The 22,518-nt window shown below is 40.8% G+C and overlaps 1 long non-coding RNA gene across 1 annotated transcript in view; it reads right to left on the bottom strand.

The window, feature by feature from the left end:
- Positions 1–22,518, bottom strand: part of LOC116859016 — a 188,998-nt gene that overhangs the window by 133,360 nt on the left and 33,120 nt on the right. The window lies entirely within an intron of this gene.

Below are 22,518 nucleotides of genomic sequence, written 5' to 3' on the forward strand. Positions count from 1 at the left end.
TCAAGTGACAACAATACGTTCAGCAGCCCTCCCTCACCAATGGCATTCCAAATCTCCCGACTCTGCCTCACAACACCACTTCCCCAAATATTTGCTGCAAATACCATCAGGAAAGTTCAAAAGGGAGGACCTTGCCTGGAAGGGACTTTATATGACACAGCCATAAAAATCACTTGTGTCAGAACTCTGGGAAGTTTCTAAGGGAATTTTATTTGCTGAACACTGTAACAATGCCCTCAGAACTAAGTGCTTTCTGCCAGCCATCTGCCATGTCAGGAAAAACATATTTCATAAGTAAGCAGGGTATGTGCCTCCCCTATCAAGAACAGAAGTCTGAGTGGTGTACACTGGTTGCAACCTTGATGGTGAGAGCAGTTATAGGAAGAACAACTTTGTCTATAAAATGGCTCAGATCAAAACCTTGTAGGTCAGGAACATTGTTAATGTTTAAATTTTGCAGTTTTCCTTTTCAGGTCACCCAGACTTAGGATTTTAAGGGCAGAGCCATGGGGTGACTTAAATAGTGAAAATCCAGGTTTCACTAACATGCACAACACAGTGGGCTTACGACCAGATATAGCTGTGGATTTATGTATTTTAGGTGGCTTTAGCTTAGTTTTAAATCGCTTAATCTAATGTACTAGATCAAAGTAAAGGAAAGCCTTATTTTCCAAATTCCTTTCAGATTGTTTTTGTATATATGTGAGCACATACACGTGCATGAATGCACGTGTGTGCACACGCGTGTGCGCACACACACACACACAAACACACACCCTTTTCTAAAAACAAAGTGCTAATCAACAAAGGAAGCTTTGAAAATGGAAACAAGTCTCCAGGGTTCTCCATTACTAGTTTGTTTTAACTTTGTTCCCTTAATACTTCATTAAAAATAGGAACATTAAGGTCTAACAATAATAATGTAGCTTTATCACTGGAAAAAAGTAAGAATCATAATTAGTCACACCAAAGGGGGGTAGCCACCCTGCCTCAGTAAATACAGGACTGAATAGATTCCTAAGTGTTCTTTGTCCAGAGACCCTAGAAAACTCAGTGTTTTCAGAAACCTGCTGTAAAGGGGTTCTCAAGCTTCCCACCTCAAGCTTCTTCCCTGGGATGGAAGATAGCATAGACAAAAATAATCAAACACAAGTCAAAGTGGCAAGGATGGGCCCAAGCGACCCATTACTCACAGGAGGTGTGGGGAAACGATACATTTAGAGACTGGAGAAAATGTTTATCTTAATTTTAAAAAATCAGATCTAAAATGAAATATCAGTATTATAGGTCCAGCCTGGATTACACTTTTCTTTATAACAAACCAGTTATAACATATAATTTGGAAATTTTTATTATGGAGAAAGAGGCTCACAAGGCAAAATCCTGAGAGCTCACGAAAGTCATTCAGCAGATCCCAGAAGGTGCCTCTGATTAGGAATCAGTGAAGGCCTACTGAGGCTGAGAGGAAGGAGACCATTTAGGAGGGAGAATCAGGAAAGACTCAAAAAAGTAAGTGACGTGTGAATCAGTCTGTGAAGGAGGGGAGACTCTTTCTTGTGAGGAGGGGGAAAAAGATATTCTTGGCAGAAGAATGTCATAGGCAAAGACTATGAAGTATTGCATGGATTAACAGTTTCTTAGAAAAGAGAGTATGTTTGTTTTAATTCACTCTGAGTACAATCATAAAGGACACTATAAAATGGTGTGTATGTGTTGGTTTATTTGCTTACAATGATGTTTAAAATTTTTATATCTTTCTTGAGGCCCACGGGAGGCTCAATTGGTTAAGCTTCTGACTCGTGATTTCAGCTCTCCTCGTGATCTCAGGGTCCTGGGATTGAGCCCCACCTAGGGCTTTGGGCTCCTTTCTCAGTGCAGGGTCTACTTGAGATTCTTTCTCTCTCTCCCTCTGCCCCTCTTCATATTTTTTTTCTCTCTCTAAATAAACAAAATCTTAAAATTTTGTTCTCGCTCATACACGTTTTGTACACATTCTCGCTCATGTCCTTTTTCTCTCTCTAAAGAAACAAAATCTTGGGGAGCCTGGGTGGCTCAGTGGGTTAAAGCCTCTGCCTTTGGCTCAGGTCATGATCCCGGGGTCCTGGGATTGAGCCCTGCATTGGGCTCTCTGCTTGGCAGGGAGCCTGCTTTCCCCTCTCTCTCTCTGTCTGCCTCTCTGCCTACTTGTGATCTCTGTCTGTCAAATAAATAAATAAAATCTTAAAAAAAAATAAAGAAACAAAATCTTAAAACTTTTTCCTATATCTTTCTCAGTTCTATCCTACATAATATATCATGCTTACTGCAAAATTATTGTATCAGGTTCACGGAAAAAAAATTCAAACATATTAAACAACTATCTCCTTTAAAATAGCTGACTAAAAATACAAAACAAATCAATGTGTTAATAAAAGGATTATTCCCCCACCCCTTTCTCTTGTCTGTTCTTTCTATTTACCTCATTTCCACAGAACTCAAGTAGTTGATAGGACTTCGAAAGTTTTCTTTTCATAGATGTGAAACTCAAAATTTAAGGATAATTTTTAAAAGATGACTGGAAGGAAATGAATTGTGGGACTTTCCATTCTAAATCAGACATAAGTTGATGCTCTTCTGGAACTTGCTTAAACATTTCATTATATTTTACAAAAATCTTGGACTAGACATTTAGCCAAAAATGTATATTCCCCTTTATCTTTTGAATGAGGTACATCTCAATAGAAATCTAATGTGCATGTTTTAGGCTCATTAGCACCTTTTCCTCAGGCATACCTATTGGCTCTCTTGGATGCTGGATGATCAACAAATGGTATATCCCGCCCTATGTTTTTTCTGATAGCTGAGATACCTCCATGTCTCAACAGAGAAGTCTTCATAAGCTGGACTTCGAAGAACTTTATCCCTCCTTGTCCACCCCCTACTCAAATTGTCAGTTCAGCTAGACACCCATATTGCGGATGAACTGCCATGGGTCATGAGCGGAAAAGAAGAGAAATAAAGGACAGTGGCTAATAATTCTCCTAGAGGCAAACAGATCCAAATTAGTACTCCAGTTTCTGGTCTACTCTTGAGAAGGAACAAAGAAGCAGGAGGGAGAGACACAGAATGTCACCAAACCAAACAGCAAATAACACCAAATAACATAAGAGTTACTTATCATGAACCTTCTCTGAGTAATCATTGTGCTTAGTTTTACATGAATCTCATTTAAATTCTCACAACAAACCTGCAGAATAGATATCATCTCTCTTTTTTTGTATATATGTATTTTGTATGTATGTATTTTGAGAGGGAGAAAGAGAGAGAGGAAGAGCAAAAGAACATGCATGAACAGCGGGGAGGGGTAGAGAGAGGGGGAGAGGGACTCTCACACGAGCTGTATGCTCAGTACTGAACCTGACATAGGAGATCCTGCGTCATGACCGTGAGATCATGACCTGAGCAGAAATCAAGAGTTGGATGGACATTTAACTGATTGAGCACCCAGGCACTCCCCTCCTTTTTGATAGAAGAATCTAAGTATTTAAATTATTGCCATATAAATGTTACAGAAAAAAAACAACAACAACATATTACAGAAGTTCAGAAAAAAAGAAAAATCACTGGAGAAGAGTTGCCCAGGATAGTCTATGGCAGAGCTTGAAATATGTGTATGATTTGGACTAGCAGAGGCAAGGAAAGGAAGTTTCATAAGAGGAGTTAAAGAGATCAAAAAGAACATTCTGGCTCTTGTGACCAGGCTTTTGCCTTTACACAGAAGAAATAAAAGATAAATGTGATAAGAAAATTTTGGGGACACATTAAGAGGAGGACATAGGCCGGGTTTTTGCAAGTCAAGTCTGAAGCAGGGATTTGGGTCCATGTATTTATTACTACAGGAGTGCTGTCTGGTGAAAGGGAGCAAGGTCAGTAGGACTCAGCAAGGGAAGGCACTTAGCATGAAAGTGGCTTTGGCTGGAATCTGGCTAAGGCTGCATGCCATACAGAGCACAGTGAGAACATGTCCTGAGTAGAACCACAAATCTGGTCCTGAGGAGTGGGGTGCTCACTTCTGGGGCTCACACTTATCTGAAAGCAATCTTCCAGAGAAGGTAATAGTGGGCAATGGTCAGTAGGTGACACTCTCCACAGCCAAGGAAGTGTAGGCAGCCTCAGACAGGGTATCAGGGTGGGGGGCGCTTCTTAGTGATGTCCACTGCCCTTCTGAAGAGTTAGAGGAGTTTTCCTCACTGAGCACTTGTGGGCTATTAAAGGAGGCTGAGGAAAGGATTTCAAGGTCATAACTACTCTGGGGTGAATAATATGGAATGTTGGGAAAAATGGACTCAAAGGGTGAGGGGCTAAAAGGACAAAGACCCTTTGATAGACAATAATGATGACATACACACTGATCATTTCGTGTGACACACACTGCCAGTAAGTGCGTTGTGTGGATTATCTCAGTTCCCAATATAGTCTCCTAAATCTCGTGTTGTTACAGAAGGGGAACTGAAGTTGTAAAAGGTTTATTAACCTGCTCAAGTCCGTGGCTGATAAGTGGTAGAGCCAGAGTGACTAACCATCACCTCACCTGGCTTCCTGGTAGGTAGAATTGGTAACCGTGTGTGAGGAGGGAGACTGTGAGAAGGGAGTCTGTTTGTACGAGTTTCCGATTGTCACTGCAGCAAATTGCTATGGGCATGATGTCTTAAAACAACAGAAATGTTATTCTCTTACAGTTCTGGAGGCCAGAGATTGGAAGCCAGTATAACTAAGCTAAAGTCAGAGTGGAGCTGGGAGCCATTATGCAGCCTGCCATACTGTGGAGAAATGTCAAAGTTTTTGAAGCCATGTGATTAGGAGAATTGTGGTGTTAACAGGAGGGAAAAAAATGAGGCCAGACCCGTGAGTGAATTAGAGACAGAAATGGAGGCGTCTGGTTTAGCGAGTACTGAGTCTGAAGTGTTAGTAGAATACGCACATGGACGAAGCCGCAGGTAGCTAGAAGGCTGGGACTGGAGCTCTGAGGGAGTCAGAGATCCAGGCTTAGCATGGTGAGAAGGAAGGATGGGTAAGGCAGCGCTACAGCCGGGCCTCACTCTCCTTGCAGTACCCTGCCGGCCTGCTTTTTCTCACATCCAGGTGCAGGCTGGTACTGAGTCAGAGCTACATTCCAGGGGTCTCTACATTTTCCGGCAATCTCTTACTTATTCCATCTTGATTCTCAGCTTCTGCTATTCTCCCCATAAACCTATGGCTCCTCTGGCTTTTAGATTTCAATCTAATTCCGACTTTCCCTCTCCCCATCCACTGGGTGCCCTACTCTGTCATGTCCAATCGTTTGTTGTTCTATTCTTCTTTACATAATGACTGTCTAATTATGGGCTTTAATTTTCTTAGCTGGATGTCTTAATAGCATCCTTTTTTTTTCTTTTAAAGATTTTATTTATTTATTTGACAGACAGAGATCACAAGCAGGCAGAGAGGCAGGCAGAGAGAGAGGAAGGGAAGCAGGCTCCCTGCTGAGCACAGAGCCCGATGCGGGCCTTGATCCCAGGACCCTGGGATCATGATCTGAGCCAAAGGCAGAGGATTTAACCCACTGAGCCACCCAGGCGCCCTGTCTTAATAGCATCTTATCATTTATGTTCTATAGTTCTTCTCACTTTCTGTAACAAAGTTAGAACATGGGTTCATCTGCTTCTCACCCCTCATTGTTCTTTCAGACCAGTAAAGTACAAGTATCACCTAAAAGCTCTTCATTTGAGATCCATAAGCCCTATTTATAGCTTTATTACACATCATTTCCAAAAGCCTCTTTGGTTGTATAAATGTCTACAGGATTTGCCTCCAACTTCCTCTAGGACTTTAGTTAAGAAATCCCGCTTATCTGTTCCATCCAAGCCACATGGTGACATTTCTTCTGATTTTTTGATTAACTTTGCTGCTTTCCCTCTTTATTCCTTTCAAAACATTTCTCATCCATTACCTCTCTACTTCCCATTCTTATCAGCACAGATTCTAGTTTTTTAGGTACTTCCTCTTGCCCATTCAAAACCTCTGATCATACTTGGATCTCTAGTCAGCTGGAAAAACATGATATGAATTACATTCATTCCTTCAGTGGTCCAGCTCTGTGGTATTATGGGATATAGTATGAACCTGATAAAGTCCTTGAATTTAGCAAGTTTACAGTCAAGTAAAGAAGATAAGTGTACATGGAAGTATCCTGTTCACAGAGTTATGTTGAGTGCTAGAAGATAGGAGTAAGTGGTGAGGATTATCAAAGGGTAAAGAAATTACTTTCAAGGAGACATCAAGGAAGGCTCAAGTGAGAAGAAGATTTTTGAGTTTGGCAGGATATCATCATGGAAAGAGAGGGAAAATGATTACCCAAACTGAGAAAGTATCATGGGGAAAATTAGAAAGGCAAGAAATGTGCAGGAAACCATTATTTTAGTTTTGCTGGAATCCATGTGTATTAATCAGCTTGGGTTACCACAACTAATTATCAAAAAATGGGTGGCTTAAAAGCCAGAAATTTATTTTCCCACAGTTCTGGAGGCTGGGAAGTTCATCAAGGTACCAGTTGATTCAGTTCCTGATGAGGTTTCTCTTTCTGACTTGTGGAGGGATGCCTTCTCATGTCTTCACAGTGCCGGGAGAGGGAGTGCTCTCTTTCTATTTAGGAAGTCACTGGTCCCATCAAAAGGGCCTCACCCTCATGAACTCCTCTAACCCTACTGACCTCCCAAAGGCTTCTTCTCCAAATACCACCCACTAGTATTTACAGCTTCAACACACAAGTTTTGGGTGCAGTTGGGGGGCACCATTGAGGCCATAGCACCATGGAACAAAAAGAAAATAAATTGGGAAAGTATGAGAGGTAGTTTGGGGTTAAATTATGAAAAGTATTAAAGCTAAGGCTAAAATATCTTTATCTCATTTGATAAAAAATGTGGAAATGGGCAATTTTTGAGCAGGAGAATGCCATTATGCAGTACAAAACTAATTCAGTAAGCACTTACTGTGTACCTGCTTTATTGAAGACAATGTCACTAATGTGTGTGGCTATAACTCTATAACATGGTATTTGACTTTAATAAGTTCAGTTTAGTGGAAAGACAAGATCGTGTGTGTGTGTGTGTGTGTGTGTGTGTGTGTGTGGTCTATCTATCTGAATGTATTATATATATAATCATTATGTCAGTGTATACTATTAATGAAAAAGTTACTAATGAAGTACAGCTTCACCCTACAGAAGTCAACAATGCTGGAGAAGAGCTGTATTTGGGAGAGTAATGTGGCAACAACTGTTAGAAAGTTATGGAAGGGACAAAGAATAGGGGTAGGAAGCACACTCCGGCTTTTATCAAAGAGTAGTTTAGGCAAGGAGGTAACAAGTCTTGAAATAGTGGGGTAACTCTTGCACACAGCTGTGAGAGACAATGAAGTGGTGCAGCTCATACGATTTGGGAATTGCCTAAATTGGAGCGAAGGGGGAAAGCTGATGGAGTTTATGAGATTACTCTGAGGTCTTTCCTTTGGCTGTCTAGTTGAAGAACAGTGTCACTAATAGAAATGAGAAAGGTGAAAGCTTGTGTTTAGATAACAAATTGGATTTGGATTTGAACTTGTTGAGTCCATAGTGACACAAGAGATCTAGATGGGGGTGTTGAAATGCAGTACTGAAACTGAGGTTGTGAAACGAGACTAGAGGTGCAGATTTTGGAGGTATCAGCCAGAAAGGATTGCATCAGCCTTGGGAGAAGAGGTGATCGTGGAGAAATAAGAGGAGCTGAGGGCCAAGGAAAACACCTACACTCACTGACCTGAAAGAAAGCCAGAAAGAAGTTAGGTAGAAGGCATCAGGGAGATAAGAGTAGATCCTACAGAGTAGTCAAGGAGAGGGGAGTTCTGATAGAAGGAGCTTAACGGAGAAAAAGAGTCATCGAAGAGGCTGTGGGTGGAACAGAGGTCACCGCCTCTGCTTACTCTGTGCTTACTGATTACCTTTGAAATAATAATTCCAGTCAGTTTTGAGATAAAGCCGCATTTTGATGAATGCCAATAGGGGGAGGAATTAAATAAGACAATTTTCAAGATTTTGGCCGTGGGAAGGGATGGGTGACAAGAGACTGAAGTGTGGTTTACCCGAGAATAATAACAGTAACAGTGATGATAAACTTAAGACATAGCAGACAGTCTTGTAAGGGTGTTATGTGCATTTACTCACTTAAGTCTCATAATTCTATGAGGTAGATTATTTTTGTTGCTTCCACATTACTTATCATGCAACTGAGGATCACCAAAGTCAAGTCATTTGCCCAAGATTAACATAGCTAGTGACTGACAGAGCTGCGATTCACATCCAGATAAAAGTGATTCTCCAATTCTTGCTCCTAACCCCTGGGTGAACTGTCCAGCATGTCAGTAGATTTAGAAAAGAGAGAGAAGAACTGAAAGAGAAGAAAGAGAGGTGATCAATTGAACTTGCTTTTCAATTTCCACTTCCAGTTTTATTGAGAAACATGCGAAACATGCAGACCTAGTCCACTGCTTATTTAGTAATTAACCATTTCCCCCTCTACTACCTAGAAATCTTTCTTGTCACCTGTGGGTTAGCTCACTGACTTTCCAGAAAAAAAAAAAAATCTTTATTTTCTAAATAAGGTCACTGAAAAGCTTTATTTTCTAAAAAGCAACAAATCCACACTTTTTACCCCATGTAATAAATACTACATACTTTTTTTTTTTTTTGAGAGACAGAGAGAGAGTGCATATATGGGGGATATGGGGAGATGGGTAGAGAGAGGGAGAGAAAGAATCTCAAGCAGGTTTCTCCACCAGCAGAGCCTGACACGGCTCCATCTCACGACACTGAGATCATAACCTGGGCCGAAATGAAGACTGAGATACTTAACTGACTGAGCCAACCAGGCACCCCAGTACCACATACTACTACCATATCAATATACCTAAAGAGTAATATAAACACCCTCTTTAAAAACCTGAAATGTTTCCTCATTGTGTATGAGATTTCTGTTTATATTCCTCACCATGTTATTCCAAGCTCTCTTAAGTTTGATTCAAATCTTTTATTCCTTCTATTTACTACTTCCCCACATTCTAAACCTTCCAGAATATAAATTATTTCTGAAAGATAGGCTTTTTTTTTTCTCCTTCTTTCTTCTTTGGGTCTCTGATCTCATTCCCTTAGTTTTGGATGCCAATTCCATCACGTTCATTCATTGAAATATTAACTACCCTTCCATTCCAAAGACAAATGTAACCTCTTTCAGAAGCTTGACTATCCTGGTAAGAAAACCACCATTTTCCTGAACTCAAAATATCATGGGCAAAACAAAGATCTTATCCCCAGAGAACTTTTCATGCATCTGCCTTTACATTTACTGAATAAGCTTGCGTCAAGGAGTCACAAAGAAAGTGACATGGAGTAACTTATTCAAATGCTCTTACCTTTAAATATTCCAAAGTATTTTGAGGGTATATTGTAGGCCTAATTCATTATTGAATTCCCAACAGAACTTGCCACAGTGATTTGTCCTTAGCCTATTCCGTAAGGATTCATTGAATGAACCAGTGAACAATGCTTGTAGATGTGGAGTCACGATGATAAAAGTGACATGATCAATAGACAGTTGATTCTCTTTTGGTGTGCAGAGAAATCCCCCACCCCAAATTTTATCAGTGTAATATTTACCTCTGCAACACCTAGTAGATTTTTCTGAGTTTTGGCACTTGTTTGCAGATAAGAAGTAATGAGTTATATCACCATTTATATGATAATAAAGACATAAGTCTTTTGGCTTAAGGTTCTGATAAGAAGAAGAAAAATAAAAGTAAAGAAAATTTGAACCCCAAATTCATAAAAGGACATAATGTCTTTTTTTGTCAAGGTTTGTACATTTTGTAAATTCAGAAATAGTCATTTTTGACTTATAATTTTATGAACTGTAACATATTGAAAATGAATCTGAAAGAAAATATGATAGTTACAATTGAATTTTTATCTCCCAAGGCCTTTTATTTCCAAAAGTGAGTAATGTTGATACCTGACACAAATTAAATTGGACTTTGCTAATTTCATCCTACAAAAGTATGCCAAATGATTTAATTTTGAGTCAAAATTATTATGTAATTATATTCACTGTTCAAAATGCATATGGGCGAGTTATATAAATTCCATGATGGCTAATTTGTTTCCATTAAATTATTTTTTCCATGGTCTCCTTAGAGGAAATGAATTCAAACTGTTAAACTAATTACAATCAAACATCAACTAACTGGAACCTAAAATTGAATAATATTTGCTGCAATCATCTTTTATGAGAAAGAAGCAAATACTAAGACCATAGGTTAGAAATAATTTATCCTCCCTGCCCAGGCAAATTCCATGGTGTGTCTTGGGCCCCATACCAACTCATTCTTTATTGCTGTAATTCCTTCATCTTCAATTTTGTTTATTCAATAACAAATATTTGTTGAAGGCACTCCAGGCCATGTACTGTAAATCCATGTTGAAAAATTAATATTTGTAATAAACACTCACAGACCCTGCAAGGACTTCAAATAAAGGTTGAATTATATTCAGTGTACTGCATTTAGAAAGGCAAGGATATGAATTGTAGCAACTATTAGAATGCACCACTCAGATCTCCTGCTGCACGAAGTGTACTTTTCTAATTGTCCTAGCTGCTGCCACTCTGGATCCCCCACCTTGTCTGTGCGAAAGCCGTGCTTTCCATGAGCTGCTCCCAGCCAATGACTAAGCAAGGCAAGAGTATCAGTGCAGGCCCATTCCTATGGGCTGTAGGACTCTGACCGGCATCTTTGGCTCAGGTTTCCCTACTGGTCTTTCTATAGAATGATACCCATCTAATGTACTCTTCCTTCCCTTCCTTTCTCCTACCCAGGTAAGCCATCATGGCAGTCTGCAGGCCGTCCCTTTTTCTCGCTCTCTCCTTTCTATTTTCCACAGGCTTTTCCAAAAATCTCATGCATATCTCTACCAACTTGGTGTTCATATCACTGGAAATCTAAACTAACACATGCATTGACATGTGCTGAGACTCCAAAAGTTTTGCCACCCAAAGTACAACAGAACTTTGACTTCACCTGAGCCCCACTGAAGGTGTCAGGTAATTCCTAGGCACTGTTAAGTTTCAGAAGCACTGGTCTAAGGTAATGGGCCATGTGAATGAATCTGGTTATAACACCAACATTACACAGGAGTAAATAAAATCAGAACATGCATATCATCTGCTTCATTGGTGTTTGTAATAGTGGACTTAAAAAATGGCAGAGAGACCACAGTGCATTTTCTTGATTCAGTGAGGGGAAACCATAACCCTCGATCTTCAGTTCTCTGAGGCCATATGCATAGCTTCGCTCTGTCTTGGTTCTATTTGCAGGCTCATCAGGTAGGTAATAATCACCTCCAGGTCCACTTTCAGCTGTTCTTAGGCTGCTCTCCAGTATATTTCTGAGATTTCTGAATTTTCTTTATATTCAGACTAAACTGTAGTAGGGACTACTGAATGCCTACATCAACATTTACTCCTCCTTCTGCCTAAGAACAAAATCTCAATTTTTGCTGCTCATACCACCACCAGCTAAGAAAATGCCACAAACAAACAACATCTATAATCTGCCATTGTCCTGACCACTAGTGTTGAATGTAAGTGGACAAGTCCTATGGGATTGCCAAGAAGCATTTCTAAAAGGGAGGAGCAAACACATTTTCTTGTCTTCCTTCTTCCTGACATCTGAAATGTGGATAAGATAGCTAAATATCCAAAAGTCATCTTGGATTATGAGGCAATGCATCAAGAAGCAAGAAAATAGGAGGAACCTGAATTCTACATGACCTTGGAACTTCCTGTCAGCCTTGGACTACCTCCCTAGGAGTTCTTGAACGTGAGATTTAAATAAAAAAATTCTATTGTTCTTAAACCCCTATTATTTTGGGTTTCTCTATAACATGCAGCTAATCCTAACATAAATCATACCACTACTAATGAGCATGTATAGTGATGGATTGGGCATTTTACATTTTGCATTAGGAAAATATAAATGGAAATTTTGGTGAGGAGAGACAGGAAAACAAGGGGCAGTGCTATGGAATTTAGTAGTGTTTTTCTATAATGTTTGTCTTGCTTTAAGGAAAATAAACATGTTGTAATCAATAGTTAGGGTTATAAATCATCCAACATTATAAACAGGAACATTCTCTTATTTAAGAGTGTGTGTGTGTGTGTGTGTGTGTGTGCACGCTATATTGAAAAATAACTCATGGTAAAAGGAAAACAGTGATTTATATTCATTCATTAATTTGTTCATTAATTTATTCACTAAAAACACTTATAAAGTGCCTATTTTGTATTGGTCACTATATAAGACATTGGAAATCCAAAGAAAAACAAGATGAAGTCTTTATGTTTAGGAGCCAATAACCTAGTGAAGACAAACACACCCAGATTACTAATATTTTGTAAAAAATGCAAAGACACTAAATGCAAGGGCAGGATGCATAGTCTTAGATGGGATGTGAAGGAACACGGGAGTTATCCTGGTAGACAGAATAGGCCAAGGAGACAGTATCAGTAAGGGACAGAAGTCCTATGTGAAGGGAACTACAGTAATTTTATTTCACAGATGAAGCTGAAGGGGTCAGCAGAACTAAGTGCTTTAGATGTCATCTACAGAAGGTGGACTTCTAATCACAGGGAATCAGGAGCTACTGAAAGGTTTTAAAGGAGGGAACTGACACTCTCAGATGTATGTTTTATTTAAAACATTCTGTGGCCACATGGAAGTTATGGGTTTGAGGAAGACAGCACTGGAAGCAAGGAGATCAGTTAAGAGGCTGTTTGAGTAGTCTAGTCAAATACAATGATGGCCTGCATCCAGACAGTGGTGAAAGGTCTGTGGGAAAAGGGAGCACAGGTCAAAGACATACAGACCAAATGAAATCATCAGGAGTCAGTAATTGATGTGTTGTGAAAGGTGAGGCATGAGGAAGAGCTCAGAATGATTCCATGAACTCTAGGTTGAGGGATGCCTGGAGGATGGGGCCATTGACTGCTGTCCTAGAAAAATGAAGCCCCAAATGTTTGTATGCAACCCAGAATTTGCACCTGAGCCCAGGTTCTGGGGCCAGATTTTTGCAGATTAAAATCCCGAGTCTACTCATTTTGACTATAGGCAAGGTATTAAGCTTTTGGGGATTTTTTTTTCCATTTATAAAATGTCTGTTGTAAAATACACTGTGTTTGAGGATTGAATTAATATATGTACAAGTACTTAGAATAATACCTGGTGTAAAGTGCTCTGTAAATATTGGTCATGCTTATTATTACCATAGTAACAATCTCATGCATCCAGAGTGAACTGGTTACCCAGGAACCAAAGAGAAGTTGTTTGAGAATAAAATTCCAGGAAAAGTCAACATTTAAGTTGTTTCAAGGAAGAAGAGCCCAGGAAAGATTTGATGCTGAGAAATATTAGAGAAATAGAAGAAAAGCCAAAGGGGTTCAGTAAAAAGAACCTAAGTAAGTAGAAAGCTCTAAGAAGAAAGCAATCGACAATATCCAAGATAGCACAGAGGCCAGTAAGGTAGCAAGACAAAAAAGCTGATTGTATTGTATAAATAGGAGACACTCAATAGACTTAACATAAGTTTGATGGAGTGGCAGGGCTGAAACTAGATGGCAGAGAGTTGAGAATAAAAGGATTAAAAAATGAAAGTAGCAAAACAGATTAATCTCTGAGAAGCTAAAAGGGGTGGGAAGTAGAGTAACTGAATAAGCAGGATTTGAGGTCAGGGGAGGACAATTTTAGAGATTGAAGAGAAATAGGAATCGTGGGAGAGCACATGATCAGTGGCAGGAGGGTGGGAGAAACAGAATTAGTAAAACGTGGAGAGGGATCATCTTTGCACAAGAGATTCTTCATAGTCATACAATTAAGGACAGAAAAAAGGAAGGGAGTGGTCATTGATGTTTATAGGTATGAGAGAAGGGAAACAAAGTTGAAGGAGTTCATGTCTAATGGCTACAATTCTTTTGAACTGATTTAGAATATAACTTTACTGGCTGGCCATGGATATTCCCATTGCTCTAGCATTTAAGAAACCCTAACAGAGAACTTAACATGTGTTAGACGCCATTGGAAATGCCAGCTGTTGCCAAGGTAAATGCTGACTCTTAAGGAAACTTCCAATCTAGTTGGTGCCAAGATCTGCCACGTGACTGGCAACGGAAGGCAGAACATGACCACTGTCAAGTAAGTCTAGCAGGCAATAAGGACTCCTGGGATTCTGTGGTGAGGAAAATCAGTGTGGACTTCTTTCTTGAGACTTCTGTTGGGACTTAAAAAAAAAATGGTAGTCTTCAGGTGAACAGAAAAGAGGTGAGCTTGGGACAAACAACAAAAAACAAGGTAAGAGGGAGATGAAGCATATTCTGAGTAGGATGTTACTGGATTAAGTGAAAACAATAGTGAAGGCACGAAACTAGAGAATTCTGCAAGAAGACTGAACACCTCAGAGCGATTCAGAGGAGATGGATGTTGGGATGAATATTTCTATGAAGACAGTCTGATCAGAAAGGGGCCCTCAAAAATGGTGTTATCTGAAGGTTTTGACCTAGTACTCCAGCACTTTAAAGGAAGTGACCAATCCCTGGCAGGATATGGTCACTTGGGCTTGAGGTCCCTTTGTGTCAGAAAGTCTGGAAAAGGATTGCATTCCTGCTTCTCAGCAACCCAGCCACATTGACTGAGCAAATTCCCGAATGGAGCTGGGTTCTGTACCACCAAGCAATCTAGCTGCATGTACACAGTCCTTTGTATGCCATACTGTGCCCTCCTGTCACAATCATCCACACAGATATGAATACTCATAAGACAAATTAGGGTGCTCATGAACCATCAGGGCTCCTCAAATCAGCGGTCAGGTTTTTTGCCCATGGATGTGTGGGTTTTGTTATTTTTCTATCAAAGGCATTTCAAATGACTATGTCCATTCTTAAAGCCACAGTTACAAATAATGACCAAGAGAAGAAAATCCATCTGAGCAAACAGTACACCCTCTACCCCTGTGTCAAGCCTCAGGCCAAGTGTAAAGCTGTCATAAACTCCCAGAGTGTCTGAGGCAATATGATAGTCTGGAAGGACAGGCAGTTGGGTGAGGAGCTGAGCACTTGTGGTTTCTCTGTAGAATGATGGCTTCTGAGACAGATGCTTCAGATGGGAGTGAACAAGTAGGTGGGAGAGGAGACTTATATCCTACAAAAATTATTAATATTGCAACAGTGAGACATCTGGGCAGAGGAGATAGGCAGTCCCCTTATTTTCCATTATTATGTGGGTTTCAGACTTTACTCTGTGCAAACTAAATGGGCAGTGTCAGGGAAAAGCTGCCAGGACATGAGGTCTTTTAAAAGCTCTTTTGAAACAATTATTGACATTGGTTTTAAATGCAAAATGCCTGATTGGAATTCTAGTCAGAGGCAGTGTTCATAACATTAGGGCGTATGCACCCTTGTGCACATGTGGAGAGTGAGGTTACTCTGAAAAGAGATAAAATTTTCCCATCCAAGATGGCTCATTTATTTTGATAGCTGCAAATGCACAAAGGAGAATGGGCCTAGCCTTCGGTTGCAGGTGTTGCTCAGCGAGTGCAGATTGGCGGGGGCTGGATGGTGGAAAACCTGTAGACTTCCTCTCCAAATAGAAGCTGGGAAATCATCCAACACGTCCCACTTTCCTGAGAGGAAGCAAGATGTGGGGACAGGAAGGCTGTGTCAATAAAGCGGTCCAGCAAAACCCGCTGTGATTGTTTTTGCATCATAAATATTCTACAGCCAAGCTTATGAAATTTTGATTCCAAACAATTGTAATTTGCTGACATTCTTCAACAAAATCGAGAGGAACTGAGTTTGTGGTCCTTTGCCGTGAAATCTTCTGTAAAACAACACAGAAAGGAAACTTCAGAACGGGAGCCACCCTTGTCCAACCAAGAGCGCTAATTAGGACATGGAAGATGGGGCTTCCGTCTCACAACCTGCCCAGAAAGAGGAGGATGTACGCTTCTCAGGAGGGGTTTCCTGCTGGGGCCCGGAGCCTCAGCTTCCGGGATCTTACTGACCTTGACTTCAGACACAATCCCATCTACAGTTCCAGAACAGCTTCCCCAAATTCCTCCACGATGCTTCCAAAAGATTCTAAGATAGTGTCCCTTCACCCTCATCATCACCTGTTCCCTAAACGCACAATCTCTCTTTTCTGACGTTCAATTCTTTCGGGTGATGACTCAGAGAATTCAACGTGGTCCTTCCTAGCTCCATCAGGCCCTCGCTTCCTCTGATTGTAACGGCCTCAAACATCCTTCACCTCATCATTCCTCCCTAGCAGCAGCTGCTTCTGGTGACAGCAGTCAAAGTAGGATGGGGAGAAGCATTCTGCCTCCCACTCCTCTTGCTACTTAACCATGCCTAAGTCTAGGACAGTTTCAAGAAGGCTCTTGGATGGAGGACTCAGATCTACCACAATGTTTATGAATCACCGGGAAAACCCCTGAATCAAAATAGTTCGGTCTCTGCAGCAGGTTAGTTTCCCATTTTAAGGATCATGGATTTGTGTCATGTTGCACCATGAGGGAAACTTCAGGTCCTAGCAGAGTTATGGAAAGATGCTCCGGGAGGTCTGCCGTGTTACACCAAGCCATTGAAGGAACATATTAGATGGAAAAGTTAGCAGACAACTGGTCAAAGGGCTCTAGGCCAGGCTCTCTCCTTGAGCAAGACCAACACCTTATAGAATTGCCACAGATTTTGTCCTTTCCCAGTCCTTCAACTATTCAATAAATCCTTATCACATATGGACGACCCAACAGGCATGGCTCTAAGTCACGGAGATGAAAAACATAACACTGCAAGACAAAAAGTCAGAGAAGAGCTTGTATCCTCAATCGACACTTATAGAGCTTTGATGGTCCCTATTTTCCAAGGACAGCCTGCTTTTACTCCTGCTGTCTCACATAATTATTTGTATCTCGTCCTTCTGCTCAGAAATTTTTCTGTGGTCCGTAATGCATATGGTCACATTAACTTATAAGCCTGGAGCTCTGTGAGGCACTGTGCATGCAAGGAGAGCTGGTCTTCAGGAAACTCACAGTTCAGCAAGGTAAACAAGCAAAACAATTATCATTCAGTAAGGGCTAGAGCAGAAATAAGTACAAGTTGCTTAGATCTTTAAAAAATAGTAGCAGCTATGGGGTGCCTGGGTGGCTCAGTGGGTTAAAGCCTCTGCCTTCAGCTCAGGTCATGATCCCAGGGTCCTGGGATTGAGCCCCGCATCGGGCTCTCTGCTCAGCGGGGAGCCTGCTTCCTCCTCTCTCTCTGCCTGCCTCTCTGCCTACTTGTGATCTTTGTCTGTCAAATAAATAAATGAAATCTTTAAAAAAAACCAATTAAAAAATAGTAGCAGCTGGCTGAAAGAGAAGGGGAGGAAGCTGGAGAGATGGGTGAAAACAGGTGAGAATTAATCACTACTTTTTCTGACTGGAAGAGACAGAAAAAATAGTGTGTGTTTGAAACTAAAAGGCTATGAAAGAAAAGGCCTTGTATGAGAAGTGTTTACAGTACAAGGCCCAAATAACTTGATTATAACAAGAAATGAGGATTTGCTAAAAGTATACAGCTGATGTAAGTGTATTTGAGTAAATGCTTTTCACTATTTCTTGTCATTTTTCACACTCTGGACCCTAACGATGCTGTATGTGTACCCACACAACACACCACACACATTCCCACACACATGTGAAACAGAACACCTTTATCTATATGCTCTGTATTTATCTGGATTCCACTCTTCAGCTGGGTGATCATCTAAGGTAAAGGATGCTTTGTCTAAGAGAGACCCAGAGAGGGCAAACTTCTCCCTGAGTGCTTTGCCAACATTGGCCTTTATTTTGATTTTCGATTTTTCCCTTCCCTTCCTCTCCCTGACTTTGTACTTGTTTCTGTGAGAGAATTCTAGGTTTTCCTCTTTTCAGAAATAGCTAAACCACCTCCCCTTGCTGATGGAGGGGGGCCCTGTATTGCTTTCTGTGAATGTGACGAAACCCACAGGCAATACTTCCAGGCCCATCGTCTAAAACCTTTCCCCTCATAAGTCACGTGCTACTAACTGGACATTCACTTGGAGTAGATCTCCCACTTCTCCCTCCTTGATGTGAGAGGAAACAGCAATCTATGTTATGCTGCTGAGGTTTAGGGGGTGCGCGCTACAGCAAACAGTATTCATTACTTTAAAAAATATACCTTCGCTTCCTCCTTACTTTTTCCATTGACGTTCTGCCAAGTCTGAAAAGGTACCTGGGGATCATTAGACAGGAATTATTCCAATTGTTCTCCATACATTCTTGTCTGACTCTGGAACTGGATTAAGTCAATGAAGAAGACCTAGGTTTTTGTTTTGCTTTCTGTTTTAATTTATAACGTCAGTTGTGGCTTCTTGGAAGGTTAAAAGCCTGGGCCTGGGAGACCCCTCAACTTACCTGATGATTCCATCACCCCAGTTCGCCCTCCAACATGTATCAGAGAAACGAAACACGTGGTGTGAAAATATTAACTTCCACTCCTATATTGTTTAATTTTTATCAGCACCATTAATGGAAAGAGCAATGAAGTGGGATCTGCTTCTTGGCATCTCTCACTGGTTGGATGCAGGTAGGGGCTCCCTAAAGCTCTCCAGTTGGGCTTGAAGTGACTGCTCTAGCTCACTACCCACCCTCCTTCACGCAATTATGCACACTCCTACTGAAGATGTCTCTGTTTGAGGGCATGACTAACATTTTCCAGGGTTATCAGAAAAAGCTTCATGGAACATGTGGCACTTCAGCTGGTTTCACTTGACGAGAAGGCTTTGTCAGGTGGAGGGGGAGATGAAGAGGGCATGCTAGGTACATGATAGGATAATTTGAAAGGAAAAAGTTGGAAACAAGCTTGTGGCATGCAGAGAACTATAAGGAAGGCAGAATTGTTGGAGCAAGGCATTTGTGCAGATGGAAGAAGTGGGTGGGTCTAGATTGAGAAGGCTTTAGGAAGCAGCCTAAGGAATCCCAGCTTTATTAGGAGGGTAGGTAGCTGTCCTACAGGACAGCTGTCATGAGGAATGCATGATCTTGTTTATAGTCTCGTGGTTCACCTCATTTAATCATTTAAACTGTGTGTGTCTAGGGCTTCCCATGGTCCCTTTGAAGCTTCCTTAGCTATGATTTCATGTTTGGTGAGTCAGAGGGAGCAAGTAGGATCAGGAAGTGTGGAACAATGGGACTGGGAATAACCATTCTCCCAGGTTGCAGGCAGCTGATAAGGTCAGAGGGTGGGGTCTCCCTCACCATCCTGCACCGGCAGGGCTGGGGGTGAGCCCAGCTCTTCTAAGAAAGAGCAGCAGTGGTGGAAGGGCTCAGACACAGGCACGCCTTTGCCCTCCTTAATACAGTAATCTGAACCTGCAGCTATTCAAATGCAATAGAGGTGGTGGGGGCTCCACGTAAGTTTGTTGTTGACAACTGCCCTGACTTACCTCAGCATCCTAGGACGTAAAAATTCCTATGCCTCGGAATAAGAACAAGATGTACTCTTCCAACTAGGAGTCCCCTGACTAAAATATATCACCACAATACGTATGCGTGTGTAGCTTTTAGAGGAATAACAGGCATTTTCTAGTCAAATAATCCACTTCAGCCTACAAATTTTAGAAATACATATTAATGGGTCTAGAGTAACAGACCTAGAAGGAAGCTCAGAGTTTATCTATTTTTAGATGAGTGAAACTAAGGCTCAGAGATATTTTCCAGGTACTAAAGCTCTAATAGGATTTTAATATAAATGAAGATCATTCCAGTAACTTTATATCTACTTTCTATAAAATAAAAGATTCCTATAACCAAACAGCAATGATTACACTTTTAAAAATATTATCAGCCAGGACCTCAGGGTTCTTCTTTGTCCATTATCATTTTCCTCAGTTAAGAAGTTCTTCACTGTGCTGAAGCTCGAAGGAAGTAAGACATTTTCTCTTCTGAGCAAACATAGCACATGGTACGTGTTCAAAAATTCTTGTTAAATGAGATTTAGCCACAACTTCTCCAATTCCTGCATAATTCTAGTATGTCTATTATCTAAACATTAGAGATGTTTTTGAGGCACAAAACTGAAGGAAATAAAAAGTCATGTCTACATTATCAAATACTACTTGAAAACAATTTTTTAACATTTTCTGGAAGCTAATACCTTAGTGGATTTTCCAGATAGAAAATTCTGGTCTATGCTGACTCTTGGGTGCTTTGTCAGGCAAATAGGATGACGGGTAGTCCTCTGCATTAACAGGAAATACTAGGATGACCAGAAAAAAAAAAAACAACAAAAAAAAAACTGCACATGGCTTTGCTCTTTATCCTGAATATTCAGATCCTTTTATGCTGAAACTGAGATGGAAACTATTCTCTTAAACAAACTTGTCTTCTTGACCTTCTAGAGAATGAAAGAATCATATCCCTGAAGCCAGTCTAAAGCCTCTGAGCCAGTGAATCTCTAACGGGTAGGGCCAGTCAATGAAGGATACACACTACTTGGGGGCTCTGTCGAGCTAGGTTGAGTATAATTTGAAAAACTGTGTTAAATAAAATAGAAAACCTATTCGATCTATTGTTTTCTGCAATACAAACTACAGAAAAGTCAGGCTTAAAAGAATCTTGGCTGGTTGAGGAAGCAAAGGATAGTCTAGAGATGGGGGTGAGGGGGTACAAGATAGTATTTAAATCCGCTCATGTCCAAGATTGGAACCAGTTTTAGACAGAGCCCATGGGGCAGATCCAAACTGTCAATCTTATGCTAAGTCTGAAATGTCTTCTTGTACTATCAGCTCCTGCTAACTGCTATTTATAACAAGTTCAGCTAGAGAATGTGATCTATCTTCTAGGATAAGATCAGGATGGCTCGGAAACGGCTGTCACATTGTTGACTTTCTCATGACCTTTTCTCCCATGTCACCCAGCAGGTGCTTTCAAAAGAGTTCACCCCGGGAAGGGGGAGGGCAATCCCTCCAAATAAGAGCAGCAACGGTTGGAGATGCTTTTCTCGGTTGATAACCCTGGAACAGAACCTCATGGAAGGAATCGGAATAAACGCCTTCGCATTCAGGAAATAATGCACATCACATGCAGAGTACAGCCTTTTTCTCCATTCCTCTTCAAGAACAAAGCTAACCTTTGGCAAATTTTCCAGATCCTCAGGGTTTTACTCCTATAACTAAAGCAGAGTAGGAGCAAAGCTTTAGCTCAGCCACATCTGTCACAATAACCTTTACAATTATATGTACTATAGGAAATAATTGGAAAGGTGTGCTCAGCCCATGTAGGACAGCAGAAAAGAAAGCAGAAAGCAAGGCATTTTTCTGTAATCAAACTTGAAGACCGATGTTGGGCAGAGATGGTTAGAAGTGGGGGAAGAATGACTTTTTGTTTTTAAACTTGTTTTTTTGTGACTCCGATGTTTGAGTAAAGGAGATGCAAAGTGTTTCCCTTCTGATTAGAGCTCCTGCAACCCCACTGAGTCACTTCTGATAATCATATCCCTTTTTTTCAGGAAATAAAGTAATATCTTGACAAATTACAAAGCTGGTTGTAAACAAACACTCACTAAATAGCATAATGCTATCAGGCTCCACCTGTAGTTTACAGAATGTTCTGAATTTTACTTAGGGGTAGGGCCTACATTTCCTCTTTGGTGGAAACGGTAGTATAAGAATAACGTCAGTTATTGTTTATGAAGTTCACACTTTGAGCCAGCCACGATGTTAAGCACTTTATCTTACCTCATTAATGTCTCATAACAAATCTATGAGGAAGGAAATATCATTCCTTCTTCGCCAAGAAGGAAAGAAGCTTAGAGAAGCGATAGAACTTGCTCAGTTATCACATAGCTGTCAAGTGTCTTGGGCTGATGGTGTGGAAGGTGGATTGTGGGAGAGGCAGGACTCAAAGACAAGCATACTGCACCTGATTTTCAACTGCTGACTTTCCTCCTCCTTCTTTTCTTTCTTTCTTTCTTTTTTTTTTTAAAGACTTTATTTATTTATTTATTTATTTGACAGAGAGAGATCTGGAGAGCCTAAGCAGGGGGAGTGGCAGAAGGAGAGGAAGAAGCAGGCTCCCCACTGAGCAGGGAGCTGGATGTGGGGCTTGATCCCAGGACCCTGAAATCATGACCTGAGCTGAAGGCAGATGCTTAACTGACTGGGCCACCCAGGAGCCCTGACTTTTCTCCTTCTTGAATCCCTGGGAGATACAAACCTTTAAGCTTTTATCAGCTTAGTGTGAATGAGTTTTAAATTCTTTCCCAAAGGCTATGAAAAGCAAAAAGGATCCCTAGGAGATCAAGAGAGCAGGTAGGACATGTGTATAGGGAAAACATGGCTTGAGTTGAGAATTAGAGTGATGACAAAAAA

This window comes from Lontra canadensis, unplaced genomic scaffold (genome assembly GCF_010015895.1).
Source record: "Lontra canadensis isolate GAN:19392208 unplaced genomic scaffold, GSC_riverotter_1.0 scaffold4, whole genome shotgun sequence".
NCBI lineage: Eukaryota > Metazoa > Chordata > Mammalia > Carnivora > Mustelidae > Lontra > Lontra canadensis.